Raw genomic sequence first — 6,746 nt, 5'->3', positions numbered from 1 at the left:
TTTAATGACAGGTTTTGTTGTTGTTTTTAATCCCAAATCTGCACTATTGTAGCGGTTACAAATAGTCAACAATATAAGAATAAAATATTGATTTTCATTATACCAACTCATTAAGGGTGTCGGGTTGAAAATGGATGTGACTTTAAATGCTGTATCAGTGATGAATTTGAATCTTTGCTGCTCAATTTCTGGTAAAAAGAGATACATTTGCCATCTGGCAAGAATGATTGATAACTTGCATATATGCCACATTTCCTGAATGCTAAATAGCAACAACACTATGTAGTTTCACTTATCCTTTTCCAGAAGTGTATGGACTTTAAGAATTGACAGAACTACAAAGCAAGCTGTTGAGGAGGAGTAGCAAGAGATCACAACAAAGGAGAAGAAAGTTTAGTCCTATCTGAGATCAGAAACAGAGCAGCGAATTAACACACAGTTCTGAAAGGATGTTATGACTCAACCCTAAGCTCACTGCATTGGAGTTTCACACCAGGAAGATCAGGTACCATCCTGGAATTTTGCTCTGTTCTCATCTGCTCCTAGTGAAATCACTAAGCAAAGAATGACTGCACTCTTTCCTTTAGAAAATCTAGTAAAAAGAGTTCATCTCTTTGGGGATTAAAGAAGGAAGTCAATTCCTCCAGTGGAGAAGAGAGGGATGCCCTTGTTCTTTAGAGAAGAAAAAAAACTGCAGAAGTACATAGTTTTCATTTAATGCCGGTTACTGTCAATTTTTCCTTTTTAACACCCGTGAAATTAAATAGCTTCCATTCAATTGAACAGAGTGGGAGACCCCAAACAAAGTCCCAAATCCCATCAACAGCACAGTGATCTGGAGGTGAGCGGCTGTCTTAGCTCCCGTGGGCTGCAAACAGGGGCACCATCTCCCTCTAGAAGCCTCCGCCAGAGGATATTGCCTGGATAACTTTACAAGCTCCAATATACAATCTCAGCATCCAAGTATGTAGTGCTGAGGGTTAATGCGCCGGATTGCAAAGCTGTTTGAACTGCTGGTCGGTGGTTCAAGCTCACCGCCGTGCCTCGGAAATCCTATACAAGGTCACTATGGATCAGAAATGACTCAACGGCACTTCACGACAACAAGACAACACACTATGGTTCTGAATTGGTGTTCCTTGCTCACCTGTATTTAGAAATAGGGAAAGGGAGCAAGTACCATTGTAGCCGCTCCTCAGAATATTGTTGCTGTTGTGTGCCAATGAGGCAATGTTGACTCATAGCGACCCTACGTGACAAAGTAGAACTGCCCCCTGGGTTTCCTAGGCTGTAATCTTTATAGATATGGAGTCCTGGGGTGGTGCTGCAGGATAATGTGCTGAATCGTGAGGTCAGTTTAAATCACACAGTCAGTGGTTCAAACTCACCAGATGCGACTTGGAAACCCTATACAGGTCGCTATGGGTCAGAACATACTCGATGGCGCTTAACAATAATAGTCTCTAAAGGCAGATCACTAGGTCTTTTCTCCTGTGGAGCCGCTGGTAGGTTCAAACCAAGAAGCCAAGCGCTTAACCATTACATCACCAGGTCTTCTCATTCCTCATATTGTTGTTAGATGCCATCGAGTTGGTGCCAACTCCTAGAAGCCCTGTGCACAACCGAGCAAAACACTGCCCAGTCCTGTACCAAGTCCACAACCGTTGCTAAGTTTGAGCCCATTGCTGCTGTCTTATGCTAATCCATCTCATTGGGGGTCTTCCTCTTTTTTGCTGACCCTCCAGTTTACCAAACACGGTATCCCTCTCCAAGGACTGGTCCCTCCTGACAATATGTCCAAAGTATGAGAGATAAAGTCTGGTCATCCTGGCCTCCAAGGAGCACTCTGGCTGTGCTCATTCTGACAGTTTGGTTTGTTCTTTTGGTAATCCAAGGTATTTTAACATTCTCCTCCAACACCGTAACTCAAATACATCAATTCTTCCGTGATCTTTTATTCTTTGTCCATATGAGGTTACTGAAAATACTATGGCTTGGAAAAGGCACACCTTAGTCCTCAAACTGACATCTTTGGTCCTCAACACTTTAAAGAGAGGTCTTGTGCAGCAGATTTGCCTAATGCAATATGTCGTTTGATTTCTTCACTGCTGCTTCCGTGAGTGTTGATGGTTGATCCGAGTAAAATGAAGTCTTTGGCAATTTCAATCTTTTCTCCATTTATATGGATATTGTTTATTGGTCCAGTGGTGAAGATTTCTGTTTTCTTGACACTGTGATGTAACCTATACCAAAGGCTGTGGTCTTTGTTCTTCATCAGTTAAGTATTTGAAGCCCTCTTCACTTCCAGCAAGCAAGGTTGTATCATCTATATATTGCAGGTTGTTAAATGAGTCTCTCTAATCCTGATGCCATATTTTCCTTCATATAATTGAGCTTCTTGGATTATTTGCTCAGCATACAGATTGAACGAGTATGATTGAAATAATACAACCCTGGTGCACACCTTTCCTAATTTTAAGCCATTTAGTGTTCCTTTGTCCTGTTTGAATAACTGCCTTTTGGTCAATGTACACATTCTTCATCATCATGAGCACAATGAAGTGTTCCGGAATATTCATTCTGCACAATGTTGTCCATAGCTTGTCATGATCCACATGACAATCGAAAGCCTTTGCGTAGTCAGTAAAGCAGAGGTAAATATCTTTTTTATATTCTCTGCTTTTAGCCAAGATCCAGCTGACGTTAGCAATGATAGCCCTCTTCCATGTTCTGTTCTGAGTCCAGCTTGAACCTCTGGAAGGTCTCTGTCAATGTACAGTTGTAGCCATTTTTGAATTAGCTCCTCAAATTAGATCTCACTTATTCCTGTCATGACTCTGGACGCCTGACTCCGGGAGGTGGATGAGAAAACTGAAGCACTGCTTAAGAAACTTGCTAAGGTCATGCAGTTCTCCTCACTAAATATTTATGGAACACATTCTTCCTACCAATGAGGCATTACCTGCCGAGACAGCAAAGACGAGGCCATCTCATTCCTGCTCCGAGTCAGAACAAGTCAGTGCTGGGCATAGAGTTCACGCTGTCTCACCTCTTGGTTGGCTCTGGGTAGAAACAATGAACTACTCAACCACTAGCTGAAAGGCTGGCAGTTAGAACTTACTCCGAGGAACCTCTGAAGGTAGGTGTAGCATTCTGCTTCCAAAGGAAGTCTTGAAAACCCCATGGAACAGTTCTACTCTACACACATGGGCTCACCGGGAGTCTGAACTGGCTTGATGGCAACTGACAACAACCCTCTCCAAAATACAGACAAGCAGTTGTGGCAATAATAGTAATTTACAGCAGTGACCAAGTGCCCACAGTGGGTCAGCCTCCTACCTTGAAGACTTCACAAACATTCCTTCTATAGCTTTTGTTGTTGTTGTTGTTAAGTGCCGTGGAGTTGGTTCCGACTCATAGCAACCCTGCACAGGGTTTCCGAGGCTAGAAATCTTTACGGGAGCAGAACGCCTCATCTTTCTCCCGCTGAACCACTGGTAGTTTTGAATTGCTGACCCTGCGGTTCACAGCCCGATTCGTAACCACTACGCTAAGATGCCATCAAGTCGGTATCAACTCAAATTGACCCTATGCACAACAGAACGAAACACTGCCTGGTCCTGGGCCAACCTCCCAATCATTGCTACGTTTGAGTCCATTGATGCTGTATGAAAGACGAAGTATGAAAGTATGAGAGATGAAGTCTGGCCATCCTGGCTTCCCAGGAGCACTCTGGCTGTACTTCTTCCAACAAGAATCTATTTATTCTTTTGGCAGTCCATGGTACTTTCAATATTCTCCTCCAACACCATAACTCAGATGCATCAATTCTTCTAAGGTCTTCCTTATTCACTGTCAAATGTTTGCATGCATTTGAGGTTATTGAAAATACCATGGCTTGGGGCAGGTGCACCTTAGTCCTGAAACTGATATCTTTTTCTTCAACACTTTAAAAAGGTCTCATGCTTTTGGAAACTCCAAAAGGAAGTGTATGAATTTCACTTATGAAAAGCAAGCTTAGGTTAAGTATTGGTGCCAAAGATCATTCAATTATGTGACAAACCAGGTTGGTTCTCAAACCCAGATAATCTGTCTAAGTCCAAAGTCTCCCATAATACGCAGGATGCTACAGAGCCATGACCCACTCACTATCTCCTGCCTCCAGGCTTGTATCCCACACAGTATGGACAACTAATGGTGCAGATCTCTGCCCCTGGGCTCTCCCACATCAGCCAGGTGAGAAATGTAGCCCATCTCACTTGCAGGCTCTCTACGAGATCTGCTGAAATTGGTACTTGCTTCACAAGTGATTGTTGTTGTTGTGAAGTGACCCATAGTGACCTTGTATAGGGTTTCCAAGGAAGCAGCTGGTGAGCTTGAACCGCCAGCCTTGCAGTTCAAACGGCTTTGCAGTCTGGCACATTAACCCACAGTGCCACACCAGGACGCCTCCACAAGTGATTAGAAGAGCGCATCACAGAGAGGAGCATTCTCAGTGAGAAATCTCTTTGGTGTGCTCATCTCTTCAGAGTCTCTGGGCCATTTACGAAAGTTTGGGATGACCCTTTCGTTGCCTCTTTATATGTCTTCCTGCTGTTTGCTGTCTTTCCTAACAGCTCCCACTCCATAGGACTTTCAAAAAAGCCAGCTACATATATTACACTCGAGGCGGCAGTGGTAGTTTGGTGATAAAATTCTTGCCTTCCACGTAGGAAACCCAGGTTCAATCCCAAGTCTATCTACCTCATGAGCTGGACATGGAACAGGCTTCAGCAGAGCTTGCAGATTCAGATGGACCAGGAAGGACAATGGGTGATCAACATCGGACAGTCAGCCAGCTAAAGTCCAATGGATGGCAACAGTCTCATAACTGACCATGGGCATGACGTAGGGTTTTGTTCATGGGGTCACCTCGAGTTGGGGGCCAACTTGACGGCAGCTAACAACAACACAGTGTATTTGTGTATGTGTTAATACACACCCAAGGAGATTTGGTAGCACAGAGGTTAAGCACTTGGCTGCTAACTGAAACAGTGTGAACCCACCAAGCCATTCTGTGAAAGAAAGACCAGGTGATCTAATCCCATAACATTTACAGCTGAGAAAACTCTACAGGTCAGTTGCACTGTCACATGGGAGAGTTCTGCGTCAAAATCTAACAACACTAACCACACAGACACACACATAATGTACAGGAAATAGTTAGGTTACCAGGCACTGTACTAGCTGCTAGGAATGCAGTGATGAGTAAGATCTTGTCCCTGCCCTCTGTAAATTCATAAAGTATCAGATTTAAGAGTTAAAACATTTTTTGATTCTTTGTTATGAAAAACAAAATGTTTTTAAAACATCACAAATCCCAAATTAGAGTTCACATTAATAAGGTTCAAAGAGCGCTGTGGCTCTGTGTAATAAGCACTGAACTGCGAACCACCAGGTCAGAGGTTCGAGCCCACCAGGGTACCACAGGAGAACAATGAGGCTTGCTGCTCCCGTAAAGATTCACAGCCTGAAAAACCCTATACGGGGTCGCTGTGAGTCGGAATCGATTCGATGGCACTCACCAATAGCAACAACAAAGAATTTTCTTCCAATGTACTTGACAGCACGTAATAATAGCAACAATACGTCTCAGAGTCCTTTCATTGGTTCTCTCTTCCCCTCAGATGGTCCCAAGAGACCAGTCGGGTGGGCATCTCCTGTTTCGGAGGAAAAGGGCTCGGTGAGTCAGTTGACTGGTAGCAGAGCTCACCGGAAACCCGGGTCTTGATTCTGGTCATGTTTTCTTCACATCCTACGTGAGGATCTGGAAACAAGCCCTGAGCTCTCGTGTGGACTTGGGCTGGGAGCTCTGTTCGGCAGGGTCAGATCTCTGCCCTGGGAGTCTAACCTCATGCCTGACATGAAAATAGTGAGGAGGGCCTGGGTCTCGGTCACTCTGTTACCAGCTCTTCCAATCACACCACATCTAAACACTCACCAGTAGCTATAGAAGGCAGGGACCCCAGGAGCCACTCAACCGTCTGTTCCACACAGCGGAGCCTGGCCACCTGGCTTTAACACTGGCTTCCTAAAGAGAGTTGTTGTTGTTGTTGTTAAGTGCTGTCAAGTTGGTTCTGACCCATAGTGGTCCTGTACAAGGTTTCTGAGGAGCAGCTGGTAAATTTGAACAACTGACCTTGCGGTCCAGGGCTTTATCCCACAGTGCCACACCAGGACTCCTCTTAAAGAGAGAGAAATAAAATAAAATAACTGTCTAAGATGAAGTGCAGCCAGAGTGCTCCTTGGAGGCCAGGATGGCCAAGCTTCGCCTCTCATACTTCAGACATATTGTCAGAAGGGACCATTCTCTGGAGAAGGAGGTCATGTTTGGAAAGGTGGAGGGTCAGAGAAAAAGAGGAAGATCCCCCAGCAAGATGGATTGGCAAAGTGGCAGCATCAATGGGCTCAAGCATGGCAACAATTGGCCAGGACTGGGCAGTGTTTCGTTCTGCTGTGCATACAGTCTCTATGAGTCAGTACCGACTCGAAGGCATCTAACAGCAACAATAACAACAACAAGGTGCCAACTAGAGGCCAGGTGTGGCACTGTGGGTTAATGCTCTGGGCTGCAAGGTCTGTTTGAACCACAAGGTGGGTGGTTCAAGCTCACCAGCTGCTCCTTGGAAACACTATACAGGGTTGCTATGGGTGGAAACCAACTTGACAGCATTTAACAACAAGGTACCAGTTGGAGCCATGGTGTG

This window comes from Chrysochloris asiatica, unplaced genomic scaffold, assembly GCF_000296735.1.
Source record: "Chrysochloris asiatica unplaced genomic scaffold, ChrAsi1.0 scaffold00092, whole genome shotgun sequence".
NCBI classification, from domain to species: Eukaryota; Metazoa; Chordata; class Mammalia; order Afrosoricida; family Chrysochloridae; genus Chrysochloris; species Chrysochloris asiatica.
The sequence above is the reverse complement of the archived record's forward strand: the minus strand, read 5'-3'. Positions refer to the sequence as shown.